Raw genomic sequence first — 19,767 nt, forward strand, 5'->3', positions numbered from 1 at the left:
TTTATATAGCACTTTTCCTACAATGTGTCAAAAAGCATTTTAAAGAACAATTGTTGCTGGGTTGAATAATCAATTATAGATAATAATACAGTACAGTACAGATAGCACAAAGTGTATAATTATAGTATTTGATTTAGTTCTGTTAGAAGTCAGTGGCAATTTTGCTGTTCACATCATCAGTGGAAGCAGGAAGCCCAGTAGAGATAAATGTTCAGCACAGAGTCAGTTGTGAACTCTCTTTCAGCCATACACAAATGTTACGTAAAATGTCAGCTTAAGTTGAATCTTTCTGTGTTGGGTCCTCCCTCAAAGATGATTAAGAACAGTTTAAGGTGATAGTAGTTTATCCATTTTCAATTTAAGCATTGACTTTCTGACCCTTCTGTGGGCTATTTCTATATTTAAAATGTCATCTTTTAAAGTCTGTCATTAGAACCTACAGAATAATCTATTCAGTGGATTTCACCACTTTATTTTCACAAATATTCACAACTAAATTGCAATTTTATCAACATTTATTCAATTATTTGAAATTCTTAAAAGCAATTTTTCCTGACATTTTTTCTTTTTTTTTCCCTTTTTTTTTAATCTGTAACTTCCAACTTATCCCAAATACACAAAAATGTAAAATGTATGGCATACTTGTGATTGTTGGCGTGATTTTCATAGTACTGTTTGCATTTGAACTGGGTAAGCGGAAGCCTTTTAACAAGCTTTCTAGTGCAAGGATTTTGGGAAGTGCAACTTTTAAATTATATCTCAGTGACTTGTAGAACACGGAATTTGAAGATTCACTGTCCCTGAACATTTGAGCTAATAAGTCTTGATTGCATGACTACTGCGCAAAGAGATCTGGAGAGTGTTTGTATCTAGATTTAAATGAGTATTCAGATGATTTTATTCATTATTCTCTCCATACAATTAATGCGCTTTCAGAGTATACTGTGAGAGTCTTTTCCTTTCTGTGTGTTGAAAAAGTATCCTTGTGCTATTCTGTTTTTCTTGTCTATTGTTGTATTCCATGTGCATTTCTGTAGTCTGTTTTGATTCTGCTCATCTGTCCAACCTCTCTATGTCCTTTCTGGCAAAGTCTAGTGACTAAAAGCAGTAGGACCAATAGTTGTGGACAGAATTGGACCCATAAATTGTACATAGTACATCCAGTTTGTCTTAGTCTCTAGTTTAGTCCTCCAAGTCATGATTTCACCTTTGCCTAAATGAGGTTTTGAGTGTGTGCCGCTTTTGTTTCAGCCTGTAGCAGTTGTAACACTCAGCACCCTGAGAGTTCATGCTCTAAAATATAAGGCTTGATCCCTTGTGAATTTAAATTATTTCCATTTATTCCAAGTACAGATTTTCTTAATCTAGGCCTAGCATAATAGTAACAGTGAATATATTGTGTGAATCTGTTTTTTTGGTTGCTTTCCTTTGTGTGATTTCTTTACTTCTTTGTCAGTTTAAGCTGCTTTCTCTGTGTGTGTGTTTTTGAAGCTGCTGGAAACATCTGTCAAATACGCGTGCCTTCTCTGCATAAAGTGTATGGGTGAGTTTATGAAACTAAGTTTTAAGAGAGAGGTGGATTAAGAACGTAAGCCCTCAGCTATGTGGCTCCCTCTCCTAAGCGTTTTGGTTATTGAATTTGTTTTTGGTCCATACTGGATTCATTCGTATGTCAATTTATATAGTGTTAACCACCTATTTTTGTATGAGGTCTTGACTTTTGCTATGCAAAAATTCAAATATCTTCTTAATTCAAGTTTATATTCAGGTTGCTCTGTAGTTGCTTAAGACAGCAGCAAAAAGTCCCAGCTGTGACACTGAAATCCATTATGCTAGGTGCTGCACAGACAAAGAATAAAAAGTCTGCCTTAGAGAGTTTACAGCCAAACTAGAGGAAAGATGGCAGATGAATACAGACAGGAGCACATGGAAACAATGAGAAAATGTTGGCTGTACTTTGACAACAAAACTGTTTGAATGTAAATCAGAAATGTTCCACTGTATTTTTTTCTTTCCTAAATTTAAGATTTCTAAAATGCTACAGTTCTGTGGGCTTTCCCTTTGTTCTTCATATAGTTGTTTGGACTTCGCAAGTTCAGCACATCAGGTTAAGTAGCTGCATTGGAAGACAGAGGATATAAAAAACTGAAGAGCTGGAGGGATATAAGGTGAAGCAGAACAACTGTTTCCCCAGTAGGCTCAGCAAAATGATTGAAGTGGGGGGGAATCATTGCGCCACTGAAATCATAGGTTTTACTATTGAGCTCAAGGGAGAAGGATTCTTGTTTTGAATAGAAGGTGGTGGAAGAACAGAATCTGGCCACTTAGTAGCTACTGCACATTTCTATGCACAGTGCTATCTGCACTGGAGGCTTCAGATCTAGGCTTGCAGATAATAAAAACTTCAAAGCATTAACCCTTCTGGTGCTCCTAGGCTACTACCCAATCCTTTTTTTCCATTTTATTTTATTTTTTAAATTTTTGCCTCCCACACTTTGATTTTTACAAAAAAATAGACATTTCATTCCTAAGTAATTACCACCCTTCTTTTACAGCCTTACAGCTCCATAAGATGAGCTATTGTGCTAAATAATTAGCACATGCCATTCAGAATATTATAAGAATTATATGCAACATCAAGCAGGAACTATACACTAACACATGACCATATTTTTCATGAAGCAATGCTAAACAGAAATTAGGTATTAGCAACAGGTGCATTTAAAACAAGTTATTCATTGTTAAGGGGAAAAAAAAGAAAAAAACAGCATCATATTCGACTATTAACACAGTAAAGAATTTTAAAGTTTGGAACGATTTGAACCACGACCTCTTTGAACATATCTTTTGTTCATTTGCATACACAAACATTAATCCTGTGCGCGAACACAAAAATGCATTTCCATAAAAACTACATCATGATTTATAATTTATTAGGTAATTGTGGCTGAGATGTTATTGGAAACAAAGAAAACAACTATATTTAAATGCCAAGCTCTAAGGTGATAGAATATACAGCAACTTTTTAATAAGGAAGAGGAAATCTTTTCCTTCTAGCATATCACTAATTAATACAGATTTTCTTTTCAATATATTTATTTTTACATGGAATTTAGCGCTCGGAGATGACCCTCTACTGAAGACCCTGGCAACCTATATTCACTGCTTAGAGAGTGGGTAAAAGATTATCGCAAAATATGTCCTTACTTATGTGCCCAGCTAACATGCTAGATCAAGCCTCTAAGATTTCTGCAGGGTGTACCTTATTTGTGGATCCCAGTTGAAGATGGGCACTGAGCCGTGCAGATTGGAGTAATTTTGGCATTTGGAAACTGAGAACTCTGTGCTCTGAGGGAAGCTAAGGTGATTGGAAAGGTCTCTGGTGAATTTAGGCAGCAGATGAGCAGAGAGACTTTACGTTCCAATTTTGGGATGAGATGCCTAAAGCAGCAGTTAAATGGCATTGGAATCAGTAGTAGCTTTTTTATGAAATTAAGTCCTTCTTATGTATCCGGATTCTCTAGCCATTCCTGCCTGTGCAGAGCATAGGACTTACGTAAGATAGTTTCGGCTGTATCCTGGGATCTGCAGAACATCCTTGTAGTAGAAATCCGCTTCCTAGGTTCCTTTGGCATTGCAAGCACAGGTTGTTACTGGGAGATGAGGAATGGCTTCAAAATGCCTCAAGGAAAGACCCTAGGCTTTATTTACTTTGAACTAATTCCTCATTTTCTTCTTCTTCCCTAGCAGCTTCCAGTCTCAATTTTTATCTAATTCTAGGTTATTTCATAGACTATTTTTCTTACTCTTCTAATAGACTTAGCTTTTGTCCAGTCTGTATTTGACTCAACTGTATTTGATTTGTCCTGTAAGCTGCTAGGCCTGCAGTTCATCCAGAACGCAGGAGAGAGACCTGGAGCCAGCTTTGTGTTCAGAGCCACATCAAGGCTTTTAACTTCTGTAGGCAAAATGTACAGGGATAAGGAAGGATGGTCCCAGCTGGGCTTTTCCTTCTGTGAGGAGGAGTAAAGAGAAGAGACAGCTGGGAAGAGAACTCAGGACAGTTGTGCTTGTTGCTGGCAGAGGGGTGAGCGTGGTAGGGAAGGACAACTCTCTGCAGCAGCCTTTTCTCGTCCCCTGCATTAGCAGTCCTGACCTCAGGCATGTTCTGACCCCGTCTTCAGAGGTAACCAGCCTGGGTTCTGGGGATCTGTCTAAAGCAAAATAGGATGGGATGTAAGTCCCCAACAGTATACTTCATGCTTAAAGCTGGCTTTTGCAGTCACTTCTAAAGACAAGCTTGATCCCAGAGTCGAACCAGTCTTTAGAGGTTCTGTGGTCAAAATATTTAGGGAGCTCTTAAAGCTTGAGGTCCTTATTGAGCGTGTACAAAGTGCAGTTGCATTAATTACTGCCCAAATGTAGATGAATTTCCGCAGGAGCGCTGTAAGATACATCAGTGACCAGAAAGAGTCCCCACCCCTAGTAATTCAGTATGTGAAGCTGATGGCAAATAAAGAATGTTTAAACACAAATGGTTAAAGCTTAGCAAGGCTTTATAAGCAGCTTTCTGTGATGTCTTTCCTTAAATCACCAGCCTCACCTCTAATAGGGGCTACTGGTGCTCTCTGAACATGGCACTTGATGCATTTCATAGGCTGTGAATTAAGCCAGAATTTGCGTGCTCAGCAGAAAATTGCAGGTGCGTACAGTTCTGTGGTGGATCAAACACATTATTCTTTAAACTGTCCTGCTGAACTGTTAAACTGGAAATGAGGTTTAAACAGTTCTGGATGTTTGGTAAGGTGGGTATTACTTCATAATTTTGCTTTTGATAACACTTTCCTCAGCCTTGCAGAAAACTGAAGTTTGTTTGATGATGAAAAGTTCACTGTGGGCATATATTCTGTTTAAATTTCTGTAGGGGCTGGGGAGAAATTATGTGTGTGTAGAAGGCCAATGAAACTAAATTATAATTTGTGGTTTGCTGCCCTTACAACATCTCAAGCCGTGAAATTTCAGATGGATTTATTGATACTTTGAAAAATATGTAAAAATAAATAATCAGCTGTCACTCTACATATATGTGCTCTGTTTTCTTTAACATTCTTATGTCAGATTCTATAAACTCCAGTGAGAGTCTCTGTCTGCTACGTACAGCTTGGCAGCTTTAATGACACACATTAACACTTCTGGCAAAAAATGTTTTGAAAGCCCTGATATAACAAATCCTTTGGACTTTTAGAAATAAGTGGTTCAAGGTGGCAAATTCCATGGAAAACACGTTTTCCAGGGTGCTGGACAAACAGCTTTGGCCCATCGTGCTTCTGCTCTTTATAAAACTCCACAGTGAAACTGTCTTTCAGCAGTAAGGAAGTTAATACAATATATCAATTTACACTGTCTGCATATGCAGTTATAGTTTTTCAAAGCAGTATATTTATACATTTTTAACTAGGAATTACTATTTTCTATCTTTTTCTTTGCGTCTCCTTACTTGTTCTAATATCGTTTTAAGCTCCAAAAGGACAGTGTTTATATTATAAAACTGGGATCGGACCATAACCGTTCTCATGTGAAACTCTATAAAGAAGGGAAGAGCTGTCTGTGTTCTTCACTAGTTGTGTTCTTGAAATCAATGCTGTACTTGTTGGTCACATAGTAAGGGTGTTAAAGAAGCTAGCTATATTGAAAAATTTGGATTTACAGGTGACTCTTGTTGCCTGGCGATGTGTGGATCTGTGCTGAAAGACAACAATAGTTTGAAAATTTTGATGGAAGTTGTTGCTTGTGATTTACTTTTATAAGATCAGTTTTGCTCACATACATGCTTACAAACTCCTTTTTAAGTCACAACAAAGAATCCCATTGTGAAACCTATCTTTAATGTTAAATTAGTATTAAGTGTACTTCTGTGTCGGGAAAAAAACTTGAGTGGGCACAGCCTCTAGAACAACCTTTGCATTGTTTGTGACAGCTGAAAGCATAAAAATACTTCTGCAGATGTTAGTTTGTAACTGCAACAGCAGTTCCTGATGCTGTAACGTAACATTAATAAAATCAAAAATAAATAGATAAAATGAAAAATGAAATTGTCTCAAGTTATCTGAGCGCAAAATTACCTATGTAAAAGGTTGTCTTTATCACAGCTTCCCTTCTATTGTCCTGGTCTGATCATGCAAATCATTCTTATTTTCTCAGTATGCATCGTCTTAAATGAAGAATATGGTCTTCAACATCTTGGTCTGAACATAGCTGAGCTGGCTGAAGAGATTGACACTCTACCCTTCCTCCATCTGTTTTCTAGAGCTCCTGCTACAGAATTTATTGCTTTCTCAGTCCATTGTGTAATTTTTTGTGTGTGATTCCTCCCTAACCTATGTTAGTCAAAGTAAGTTGTGTTTCAAAAGCTCTACTCGATATCTTTTTGACAGGAGAGAAATTGGAGGGCAACTTCATATGCCGTTATGCTGGCAAATCTCAGGGAACAGTAATCTGTCTGCTATCTCGGCTGTACTGTGGTGCGGCCATAACAGTAAAATTGCTGGGCAAGGCAATGTTGCCAAGTCCAAGCATTGGCAAAAATCAGGAGTCTGGCTCTCAAAATTCATGAGACTTTAAAAAGCAGTACATATGAAGTTCTTGTTATGTACCTTCTGTTTTTTTGACAAAAAATGCAAAATTCACATTTCTAAACCTTCTTTAGCCGTTCCGAGGGCTAGGAATTAGCTCAATTTTAAGAGAAGCTAAAGTTCAATAGTTAATAATTGAATTCCAGTAGCCATGGGCCGAACAAAGCCATCACTGAAATGTGAGAGTTCACATTAATTCACGCAAGTGAGCAGCATACGAGGACAAGGCATTCCAGGTGAAATTCTCATGTGGATGTATCCTGTCAAAAGATCTGGAATGACCTTATGAGCTCCTAAAATCCTCATTTCTGTGGGAGGAAGGTCTCTTTACAGTAGTCATTACAGAGTGAGGACTTCAGAGGACATCTTTGCAAGCCAGATGGTACTGAGGACAAAAAGAGCCCAGTGAGGGAAAAGTTGGAGTATGCAGTGCAATAACAGTTTAACAGATTATAGTACAGCTTTAAGCTGCCAATGTGCAGCCCCTAAGGTGATCTAGGTTAGCCTATGGTACAAAAGTGACATATGTCAGCTTATCCAGATTATTTCTGGCTCTGATATCCTCAGTTCCTGTGCTGGCTCAGCAAAATTTTGGTATATTACTTTATTACAAAGGACAAATAGCAATTACAAGACGCGAGACTTGAAGGCAGCTGTGCTGGGATATACTTGTAAGTTTTGAGGTTCTTCAGCTCTAGTTTTGTAAGGTGATCACCTATTTATATGCATATGTAGTTATGCCTACATTATGAGAGATATGTAAAACATGGGCCTCATTGAGTGAGCTATCTTCTTAGGAAATTTCTCTTCTTGAGAGAGAAATAAGAAAGGGTGGATGGAGGTAGGGCAGGAGTAGTAAAAAGCAACAGCGAAGCACGTTGTGCTAAAAACGTGATTCTTTTCAGAGCTCCAGCAAATAACATTCTTGGGTCATATTCTGCAGCCAAAGTGCTTCTTACACAAATATGTTTGTCTTTGTAAACTGCCCTACTGTGATGCATAGCTGGGGCTGCCAATCAAAACCAGAGGAAATTATCCTGGCCAGGAATTGCTTAATATCTCTTCTCAATGGTAGGACTAGCTTTTCTGTGCCCACGTTGTTCAAGAAACAATTCAAGAGTCAATTTAAGCTTACTATATCTGGAAAGTGTATATGCCTGTGCAGGACAGTATAGATCCTGGCTTAAATAGAGAACTCCACAAACCACCTGCTTGGATGCTAGCTTGCAGCAGCATAGCTGCATATGGGTCTGGACATCTCACTAGTTGTTGTTCAACTAAAAAGTAAAGCAAGAAGGATGATAGGCTAATGTATTTTGAATGCCACTGTGTAATAGTGAAAATTGGTTTTATATTTAAATTCTGTGTGTTGGACAGACAAACCCAGTTCTTACTGAACATAGATCTTTATAGAACAGCATTCATCTGCAAGTTGAAACTTTGTAGTGAAAGAGGCAAATTTTACACTGTAATTATAAACCTCTAAAAGCAAGTTTTATAAGGGAAATGCTGGCAAACTCTTTACTGCAGTGGCACGAACATAAACTATATAATACATGCATTTAATTGGATAGTTAATAAATATTGCCCTTTTCTCAAGAGATGTTGAGAGTCGTGCACACAGTGAAGTGACTTTGAACAAGAAAAGATGTAGGGGATGGTGTTTTTTATTATCCACTGAAAATACACAGAATGAAGGGTGAAGGCTATTAATAATTCCATTTGTGTATGTGATCTATAGGCATGATAAGCAGAATGAATGCAATAATAAATATATATTTAGTGATACAGATTCTTTCCTCTGAACTGTTAGTCAATAGGTGAGGAGGGATTGATACATTTTGTAATAAATTTGCTGTTGAAGCTAATTGTGTTGTATTTATAGCCTATGGAGGTGGTTCTCATTTTAGATCAGGACTTTTCTTGGTAATGTGCTAATAACCACAGGTTCCAAGAGGCTAAACTGAGACTAATACAGAAGAATTCTGAGCAAAGCATGCAGGGGATCTACATAAAAGTCACTGGATGGAACAGACAAACTCCTTAAGATAGAAGAGAGGCACACACGTGTAGAAGGGAGGGATTATATTTACCTTTCAATATTTTTACTTTGGTCTGTCCTTTTCCACTGTCTGGATAGTGTATGCTGGGCATTCTAAATTTGCATTAATTTATATGTCGTGTGAACTTGATCCACAGTCCATTCGAACTGCAGATGAGACAGAGGAAATTATAAAAGAACGTATTATCCTCAGATAATACAGCAGAACTATATTTCAGCTTTGTAACTAATTGGTAACTGTTTGGAAGTTAGATGCAGTAACTTGAACTGGAGATATGTCTCTTCTGTGCATCTTGTTTTGAATTTACTGTTTCCCCAAATATGTGAACACAGAACTTCAGAAAAAAAAAACATGCCCTTGCTTGCAGAACTGTCTGTGCACTGAGCTGCTGCTGCGATTGCCTCTCACAATATGTTGCTTGATCCATTCTGGAGCAATACAATGGATATTGCCCGGCTGGCAGAATTCCAGTAGCTGCATATGTGCTGGGCAGCCTTCTTCTGTTATCCAGAGTACAGTTTTGCTTGTGGTCTGTGGGGAAATATTGCAATAAACTGATACAGTCTCATGGCTGAATTCCTATCACATTACTCATTTTATTTGGGCAAAATGCCAGTTTACTTGAGTGGGAATTATGCCTGAGTAGGAACTGAGTATAAGGACTTCAAGGTTTTGCATTCGGAGAGTAGAACAAGGCACTAAGCCACAGAGATATACTTTGCTGTTCATTAAAGGAGGCTTTTTTATTTTATTTTTCAGTAAAACTCCTGCACTGTTCAAAAGGGAATGTAAGTAAATGAGTAATATTTTCATTGTTAATGATAATTCCCATGAATTACAATGGAAAGGAGGATCTCTCCGACAATGACAAAAGAAAATCTGAATTGGAGAAAATCTCACTAACAATGTTGATATTGTCTTGAAAAAAGTTTCCCTTCCTTGAGCAATCCCAATTTTAAATTTATCCCTGTGAGGGAACCCACGTATCTAAGTTACATGCTGTTTAATTCTGTTTTTTTCAAGCATAGTATGCTTTAGACTTTTTAATTTAAATATTTCAAAGAACCAATTTATGGCAGAGGTGTTAGTTTCCTTCTTAAGTACATACTATGCATTTTTTATTACAATTTTGCTACAGCCAAACGTCTTAAAAGCCTGATTCACAAACCACTTCACTGCTCTTCAAGAATGAAAAACAAAGAGTATGCACTCAGAACGTGACTTACCTCCTGAAATGCTGTAAAGCCATAGAAATTAGAGTAATTTAGACCTGGCTCTTATTTTTAGGTTTCAGAGTATTTTGGCATTTAGTTTATTTGGTTTGATGATTATCATTTGATGTAGCTGTGGTTATTTAAAAATGCTGTCTCCATGACAGCCTTGTAAATGAACCTTTTGACTCATACACGCTCTCTTTCTTTTAAAAATAAATCTTATGCACAGAAAAAGGTTATGAGCTTGCAAGTGAAAATACATACAATTTCTTTTACTGTGGAAATACTGTGTGGCTTAACCCTTGGTTCCTGTTGAGTAAAAGTGATTGTGACACTGCATATTTCCATGTGATATAGGGAGAAAATTGATCTGTAAATGATGGCCTCAAAAACTGACACACCTTAGGAAACAGAAATATTTTTCTAGAGGAACTGTGGAAGTTCAGAGGAACATCCCAAACTTGGCTGCTGACGGTGAGTGATTGGTTATTCATGACTGGGCACTCACGGTTAGTGCTCTTGGAAAAAATTGCTCATGCTGGACTGGACTGGCTTGGATCCTGAAGTTCTGCAAGGCAGCTCTGTTGTAGATTTGTTACCCATGATGCCAGGCTGAGCATTTCTAAGTCTCTCTGGTCCATTTGCCTATCTTTAACTGGCAACAGCTGCATCGGAGGGGTTTATGAGGAACTCTAGTGCAGTTACAGAATGCAAAATGTGTTAGGCCTTGCGTACACAGCAACACAAAGTGCGTGCTCAGAAAGAGGAAGCCTAGGTCGAACTTTGCCTTTAGGATATGGTGAACTGGTCGTGTGCCTCATCTCCACCAGCATGTGTAATCTGCTAATTGGCTCCCGTTTCCTGAGGCATACTAACATTACGCTTTAGACAAGGCCTTCCCGTTGATTCATATCCAGCAGTCTGATGGAGTATGCTGATTGTTTTAGTTGGAGAGTGAGTATTTCATCTGACACTATTTCTTTCCAGGTACATTTATAATGAATTTATTTTAATCTTACTAAATTCCCGTTTTCAGGGAAAAGAACATTCTTCTTTTGCAGAATTCCTGTTACCAGTTTTAAATTTGTTGTTCCTTAATTTCATTGATCTTCCTTTTGCTCTTTCTTGTGACGGAATAACTTGAAACTACCTAATGGAAGGAAGTGGTTTTTCATTCTCCAATCTGCTTGGCTACATAGTTGTTACCTCCACTTCTGAGGTAACATCTGGTAATTTCATTGCCAGATGTAGTGATCTGTCTTCAGAGAAGCTGTGTTTTAGTTTGACTGGTTTTGAATTCTTGCACTATATAATATAAATAGTGAACACTTGCTATTAACCAAATATTAATTATAGCATAATTTTGTTAGGCTTGAGAATGAGTTGAAAATCTGTAACAACAGAACTGTTTTGCCTTTTCACATTGTCAGATTGCCTTTTAATTAATCAGAGCGGGTGACGGCAAGTTTGTAATGAGGGTCAATAGTCACTATTATTTACAATGCAATTGTAAGTAGAGACCTTAACCAAAACTGAAGCCTCATCGAGCTAGATGTTGAAAAAGTGTATATATAGAGAGAAGTCATTCTGTGCTTGGGTGAGTGGTTAATATCTAGGTGGACCAGGCCAACGATCTAAACTGAAAACAGTTCAGAGAAGTTAAGGGATGTTCCTGAGAACACAAGCTGGAAAAGAGAGAGGAACTGAAGGCAGAACACTGTGGTATGCTTTTGTGATAAATTTATGCCGCAGCGGAGGCAAGGTTTTAACAGCATGGAAGGATTTTATTTTGAGTATCAGTCCAGAGTTTTCTTATGATTAAGCCTACTGATAGGGATCCATTAAGAACACATAAAGGAAAGTGGAACAGACTTTTCTCATTTTAATAGACTGCTGACATGTAACTTCAACTACCAGAGAAATGAAATAGCTGGAAACAGTCTCTTGCCCATATGAAAAGGAACAAGCAAACATATATCATAAATGAGGAGAAAGCTCCGCAATCATGTGGAGTTCCAAAATTATTCCTCAGTCGTTTGATAGTCAAAATCACAAAACGTGGGTCCAGTTTAGGATCTTGTCTAAAATTCTTCATTTTTTAGTTGCACAGATTTGTATTTTCATATTTTAAAATTTCTTTTCTGGGCCTTTGTAAAAGATTTTGGTATAATTACATTAGCAGAAAGAAATGTACAAGAAGAACTATCTAGGAGGAAGGCCAGGCTTGGCATAAGAGCAAACGGGGAAATGTAAACTGGAAAGGAGAACAAGGTTCTGAACGATTCAAACGATCAGATCCTAGAAAAGCCTTCCAAGTGGGCCAAAAAGAAAGAAGCAAAAAGAAAGAAAGCTGATTTCTAAGAGGAAGAGTATTTGTAGAGGAAGTATGGGGAAACTTGCACTTTGGGCGACTCAGTTACATGAAACCCTGTAAGTTAAGATGGTGCATTCACCTCTTCTGTGAAAAGGTATATAGAAACATCCTTGGTAGCTGTTTATCTAATTTCCAAGATGGTGCTTCACTTAAATAACTTATTTCATTTCTTAGCTCTTATACTTAGAAACATTTTTATATCTAACCAATTTTCCTTTCTACAAATTAACTGGGCCTTTCTATCCTCAGTAACCACAAAGCAGTCTTGTTTGCAATCTTTGTAAGAATCTTTTATTTATGGCAAAGCTTCCTTCCTCATTTTTTGAATTCTAAACATGCTCTTTCTCCTAACATTTTCTTTACAGGACATATGTTCTAAACATCTTACTGTTTTTATGATACTTCTGCATACTTGATCTACATCTTTGTTAAACAAGGTGCTCCAACTGGACACATTTATGCTGAGGATACTCCATTCCTGGTTGAGAAGAACTCTCTCTCTTCCTTTTAAGATACTCCTGTAAATAATTCGAGAATGACTTTAACACTTCTTGCAGTGCCAGCATTGGCTTATATTCGATCTGAGATCTGTTGTAGTCACCTAAACACTGCCTTCAGGACCAGCCTAGCCAATTATTGCCTGCTGTAGATTTCTGCATGTGATTTTCTTTCATCCCTATACGAACTAGTTTGCACTTTTTCTGTTTTCAGACCATTCCTCTAAGTATATTGAGACTGTTTTAAATTCTAAGCTCCTTCTTGCCATCCTACCCAGATTTTATAAATGTATTCTTTATTATATCATCCAAGTCATTGAGGACAATTTTGAATATTGCCAGATTTGGAAAAAGATCCTTAGGGGCAGCATCCCAAATACTAGATTAATAGTCTTTGCAATCAGGTTTTACTTTTCTGTAGTAATTTATCTAGATTATATTTTCGTGGGATTTTAGCCACTAATTTTCCAAGTTTGCTGGATTTTTCTTTTGTCAACTCCATTGCTGTGGTAGTACTACTTTCTATTTTTTCCTGTTTTTTCAAATCACATACATTCTTTTTCACAATAACATTGTTTCAAATTACTTTGAGTATTCAGATTTTCAGCCAGTCCTAACTGATCAGATTTAGGTCTGAAATAGCTCTCCTCTTACTTACCGTCTCTCCAGAGTTTTCTCTGCTGCATGCAAGGGTGCATTGGACAGCCTGTGTCTTGCAGTGTTGCTAATCCAATAAATTATCTTCCCATTGCTATTAAATCCTGAGCTATCCCCTTTATTACCTGTTCAAAAAATATCTCATCTGCCTATTTCTGATTTTGTGTTCTGAGTTAAAAATACTAGGCTCCTCTACTGTGTACTGGATAGATTTGTCAGTTTCCTGCATTATCAGTGTATCATCTCTCATAAATTATTACTGTAATCTCTCCCATTCCACAGTACTACATGTTCCGAAGTCTGTCCGAATGGTCAGTACTGCTGCCTGTGTTGCTGATAAGAAGCCATTGAGAAGAGGGCTAGTACAGTTTTTTGCATGCAGATTTTTTTCAGTTCACTCCACAGAAATTCAGAAATCTCACCTATTTTCTGTTGCTGTGTTTACAGTTTGCTGCTTTAAAAGTAAAGGCAGAAGGTAAGAAGCTTAGGCAACTATCTTGAGAAGCATACGTGTTTGTTTCTGAAGGGGAGGTACAGGTGACATCTTACTGGTATGAAATAAAAATGGCATTCTAGAAATACTTAAAAAAACAGATGATGTGGGTAGGTATCTGCAAGACACTGGGCCGTTCTCTTGCTGTTGAGGCACTGTCTTTCTTTGTGATGGTTCGTCTAACAGTGGCCACCATGAAGTCTTGAAAACCATAATTGAAGAAGTGATAGTGGAATAAGGAAAGAAGTCATAAATTGAGCCCAATTTTCAGATGATGTTACAGTCATTTGCACATTGTGTTACTAACATATTGCAGTAGCAAGATGCAAAGAATATTGAAAGAGTTATATTGGCTGAAACTCCTGAAACTGGGTTTTTTGGATACTAGTAGAGAAACTTCCCTCAAAGTGATCCGACATAGACTTGCTTAGACACTGGGGACCACCCCTCCCTCCTTGCCAGTGTTGAGGCATTATTTTTAGTGCTTGAAAAACTGCAAGTGAAATGGTGCGTAAAGAGGCTCTGAACAAAGTGAACTTGACAAACTTATTTTCATAGCCGAAACAAAAACCAACAAGGTAATTTTTTATTTTAATCTGACAGAATCCTTTTTACTTTACTATATCTTACTGTATCTTTTTTTAAAAAAATTAAGTTGATGCTTCCTGAGTAGTCTTGTAAGTATAACTACTGTAATGGGAATCTTGACCGTTTGCTTAGCATTAAGAAAATATTGCTTAGATGGCTCTTTTATTCAAGACAAATGCATGTATTTGCAGTAGTTTAGATATATTTACAATCAGTTGTCTTCAGAGAAGTGCACCTTCTTGCACTCATCAGCATTGTCTTTTACTAACAATGTTACTTTGAATCAAATAGGAAAAAAACATTCCCTAAACTTCTTCCTATTAAAGAATAATGTTAATTGGTTAGTGTATATAGAAGAAGGTTATATGGCCCATTGACTTTATATAGATTGAAATGCTAAGTAGGGCTAAGTAGAAGCATCAATAGGGAATAGAGGGTAAGCGCTCATCAGTTTTATGTTCTCTTTCCTATTTACTGCTTACCCCTTACAGTGTTTTACTACTAGATAAACAAAGTTTTCTTGGGTGCTTCATATATAAAAATGTATTTTTGTTTTTGTTCATCAGCCTGCCAGGTCAGTTGTGAGAGAAATAACATCTACAAAGAGGATGCCAAGGGGAAAAAAGGAAGGATGTTCGCTAAGAAGAATCACGTGAGAGCATCCAGTCTAAGAGGAAAAGGGAGTCACTGTTCAAGAACATTCTTTAGTTGAAGAGACAGCTATTTCAATGGCAGAAGGATTGTAGGCACGTGAAAGAGATGATGTCTCAGGACGTTCTCTAGATAAGTTTGATTCTCCATTTTCTTGTGTCATTCACGCCAGAGGGAAATGATTGCAAAATGAAGGGTAGGAGCAAGTGACAAAAACTATCACTCTTGCTGTAATGCAAATGAGGCCTGATTTACTGAAGAGTATAAAACTTTGGGGAGAATGGAAGAGGGGTCACTGTATCTTAAAGGAAACACTGCAGTTTAATGAGTTACTACTGATTGTCCAGAGAGGAGCCTGTTAAAAAAAGAAGTACATTCTCCTTTGCAGCTGGGTTAGTTTGGGGTGTGCATGTGACGAGTTACCACAGCTCAGCTGATGAATGATAATATTTTGAACTACACTACCTCAGTCTGTATACTTTCACACAGTATTCCAGTAGAGTAATTTCTTCTTTACTTGGGCATATAATCAGAATTAAGCATTCTTATCTGTTCTTGGAAGACACTAATGATAGTCTAGGAACTGATTCCTGTTCGGACTAAGGTTTTCTCCCACCTTCAGCAGTCTAATGAAGCTTTCATCTGAATGTAAATATAACTCATATCCAACATGGGGTGTGGTTATTTGAGTGCAGGACTTTGTCTTTTGCTGTCTCCTACTGAAGACAGTTTACAAGACGTACTTAGGCTTCATAGCAGCATGCTGCTGAAACCTTCTCTGCAATGCGTAGTGTCTGAAATTGGAATTTTCCTATTAATGTCCACAATTAAACAACATTTTAATTAAAGAATATCAACCCTAGGAAATGCTTTCATATGATATTTAAAAATAAGGCCCTGTTCCGGTCAATGGTGAAAGTCAATGGTGAAATTGTAAAGATGAATGAAACTGGATCCTAAAACTTTTTCTCCTAAAAATAGAGCACCATGATTTGAAATTCATCTTAGCTTGACATTGGAAGAAGAGCTTCTAATGTTGATATGTGAGAACTGGGGAGAATGTGGCAATTCTAGCTATCCTGGACTCATAGATAGAAAGATCTTCTCATTCTATAGTCAATCCCCCAAGAAGATGGGGGATGCAAGCCTAATAGGAGGAAGCTTTCTCAGAAAGAGCTGGCACTGGAAAAGGTGAAGGACCTGGCATATTCTAGCCATTTGCTATCCGTAAAATAAAAGATACAGCTGAGTTCAACCTATACTTGCCTTCTCCCTGTAATCACTGGAGAGTGATTCTCTGGTATGCACACAGCTGTACTAATGGTTGGTTCCCTCCTCAGTGCTGTGCTGGAATTGCTGCATAGATGAATCCCTTGGAACTGTGTGATTTGTTGGTACAGTATTGTCTTTGCATCTGAAGAAATGTTTCCTGAACATGTGAGTGCAGTTTGAGGGGTGCTGAAAGTTAGAAGGGAATCATGATCAAAGAGGAAACATTGGCAAATGGAAGTAACTTTCCTAAAATTAGTCTTCCTATTTTAATCTGTCTGTGTCTTTTCTTCTGTCTCTGTCCTTGCAGAGACTTCCATCCTTGGAAGTGTCCAGAGCCAGTTGCAGTTTAGACAGCAGTCACTGACTTTTATGTGATTTTCCTTCATTCCCTTAACTTAGGCCAGTGTTGTGGTTTTGGGCCTTAATTCCCACTGGAGAACTAAGATGTACAAAGCTAAAGTATCAAGACAAGAGGTAATTGATGTTCTTAATAAACTCCTATTCTCCTCACTATTAGTGAGAAATGATTTTTCTTTTTGTTATTATACTGTATGTCAAATATATAACATGTCATACTCTGGTGTATAATTGTTGTTTAATTGGTATTTTATTCCTTCCATTGAAACTGATGTCAAGAATAAAATGTCAATATTCCTCTTGTAATTGACAGCTCATTTCTGTCATGTATTAAGGAGGATTAAAACATCAATTTAATGATGATAGTTTGACATTTTAGATATTTGACCCAGGCTTCAAATGATAGAACAACTCGTGGGTGGAAGAACTCTATTCCTCTTATAGAAGTCATGTTAATTAGTTGTAATATTTATGTGAGAAGAGGAAGAATGAAAGAGAGAAGAGGAATATGCCCTGTCAAAATGTTTGCTATTTAATATCAGTGTTTGGCAATTGATTGTTAAACAGGCATAGTCACAGAAATGTTGATTGTAATGGGTAGAGCAACAAGCTTACAGGAATGCATAGATGCTCTGTGTGTCAGTCGGTACCTGGAAACTCTTGGATGCTGCCCGCCAATCCTCTGTTCTTCCAGGTGACAAAGTTGACACCTTGTAGCCCCTGCTTCCTAGACAGATGGAAGAGGTGGCAGTAGTAAAGGGTTTGTTTAAGATTTTTGTGGCTTTGAAATGACTAAGATAACTGGTGGAGAGGTCCCTGATTAATTTCAGAGCTTGACCAGCTTGTAGAGGTGTAGATAGGTGAAGCATGGATGACAGAGAAAAGGTTGATCTAGTAGAAGTTAGAGTAAGTCTATGTTGGACTCTTCTGATAGGCCTGTCCAGCCATCTAGAATCACAGCCAAAATATAATTTCCTGCAGCTACTGCTCTCCAATCAAAATCCAGATGTGATGGAGAGCTGGAGCTATATATTGATTTCTAATTGCCGTATTTGGAAAACTTCATAAAATGTCAATTTTAGACGGCAGAGGGTAGAAGAAGGTAGAAATTTCTACCCTCTGCTCTAACAGTTTCTTGGTTATCCTTTGTCACTTAAGCTTCTTGAATTGCAAGTAGTCTGTGAGTGTTTACTGATGATTTTCAGGTGCCCTGCACTGTTAGTGTTTTACTTGCCTCTATATGTGAGTGGTCATTTTCTTCTTCACTGCCCAGATCTTATATTCTCTCCCTTCCTTTCCTTTACTCCATCTTCTACCCGAGTTTCAGTCTCACCTCTGTGCCTTTTCCCATATGGCCTCCTCTGCAAGATACTGTCTCCCTGGTCTTGTTCTTACACATTAAAACCTGTCTTAGAAATATGTTTTTCTGTGCTGCATATAGTGAAGCCTAATTACTTAGGTACCACTTGCCTATTGTTATTCCATCTCCTCAGCTTTTATAATGATCTGCTTTTAAGTGAAGACCAGCCTGGAAAAAGGACCACAACTCACAGGGTATTTACAAAACTCACAGGGAATTACAAAAGTAACTTTTCTCTCAAAGTGCTGCTATAATTGAGTGGTCAATAACTAATGATGATGGAGGAAAGAATTATCTATTGAATGCCTGATCCTTCAAGTACATAGTGAGGTAAATTGTCCTTGCTCATGCAAATAGCTCTCCAAATTTAAACAGAAATGTGTAAAGAGTAGCCTTTTTCCTTTAATATGTAATATGCCAACAGCCTTATCCAGAGCTCACTGGAAACATTAGGAGTCTTTGTGTTGACATAAGTCCTTTCTATTTTAGATGTGAATAAACAAAACATAAAAGCATACAAAACTCTTACTTGGTAAGTGTTACTGATATCAGTCTGATGGTTAGGACTGCCTATCAGAACCTGAGTTGCAAGCATGCAAATTGTATATGTATTTTTTTGGAATCAACCTTAAATATACCGATTACTTGTAAGCAGCTTCCTTAGTTGTAGGCCAGCACTCTGCTGCTTTATATGTATTTCAGGAAAAAAAAAAAAAAAAACCTATTCCATAGAGTTTACTGTCACTGTAAGCAATTTATGTGCTATCTGAAAACTAAGGTGAAAAGGTTTTGCTATTCAACAAGGAAGCACAGAAGTCTCATGATTCTATATGACTACCATATGCAGGTGGTCAGATTTAGATTATTGCGGGGATCCTACTAGTCTCATGCTCTAAGAATCATTCTTACTGCTGTATTGCAAGTGACACCGTTGTAAAAGAATAATAATTTTTTCCCCTCATACAACTTATATTCAGAAGAAAGCTTGTCAAAACATAATTGTAATTATGTAGCACAATATTTTGTAGATTTAAAGATGTTTTAAAACTTATTATATTTCTGAAGCTTCCAGAGATGAAACTAAAGGAATGTTGTGTAACTACATTGCTTTTGTCTTTTCATTTCCTGAGGTAATTGTTTAACCTGTTTAGTTTCACACCAACATTTCTCCTCTGATTCTCCTGGTAGGATTACTCCTTAATGAACTCTCATATTTTAGTAAAGTGTTGTGAGTATTGATATAACCTTCTGAACTCAACTAATAATGCATAGAATAAATCATCCCGGAGTTTAAGAATTACTACAGTTACGTATCTCACCTTTTCTGTATGTATAACACTGAAAAACAACAGTGACTAGATAATAGGAGGCAAAATAGCTGAAAAGAAGAGACATATCTCTACTCTAAACAAAACAGTGTGTTTTTAATTGAAATAACATTCAGTAGAACTGAACATCAAAACATTTAACTTTTTCAAAGTTTTCAGCATTAAAGAATTAAGATGAAACACAATTAGGAAACAGAAAACTGCAACATTGTAGAGGATGGTCACTTTTTGTATGTCATGTGGCTTTAAAAACAAGTCAGATAAATGATGATGCCATTAAA

The 19,767-nt window shown here is 37.3% G+C and overlaps 1 long non-coding RNA gene across 1 annotated transcript; it reads left to right on the forward strand.

Moving 5' to 3' along the window:
- Positions 1-10,744: 10,744 nt before the first annotated feature.
- LOC138067519 (uncharacterized) lies at positions 10,745-19,136 on the forward strand. The gene is made up of 3 exons (XR_011141640.1): positions 10,745-10,863; positions 13,720-13,912; positions 15,085-19,136. It is a non-coding gene; the product is annotated as an uncharacterized lncRNA (long non-coding RNA).
- The last annotated feature ends 631 nt before the right edge of the window (positions 19,137-19,767 follow it).

This window comes from Struthio camelus, chromosome 5, assembly GCF_040807025.1.
Source record: "Struthio camelus isolate bStrCam1 chromosome 5, bStrCam1.hap1, whole genome shotgun sequence".
Taxonomy (NCBI): Eukaryota; Metazoa; Chordata; class Aves; order Struthioniformes; family Struthionidae; genus Struthio; species Struthio camelus.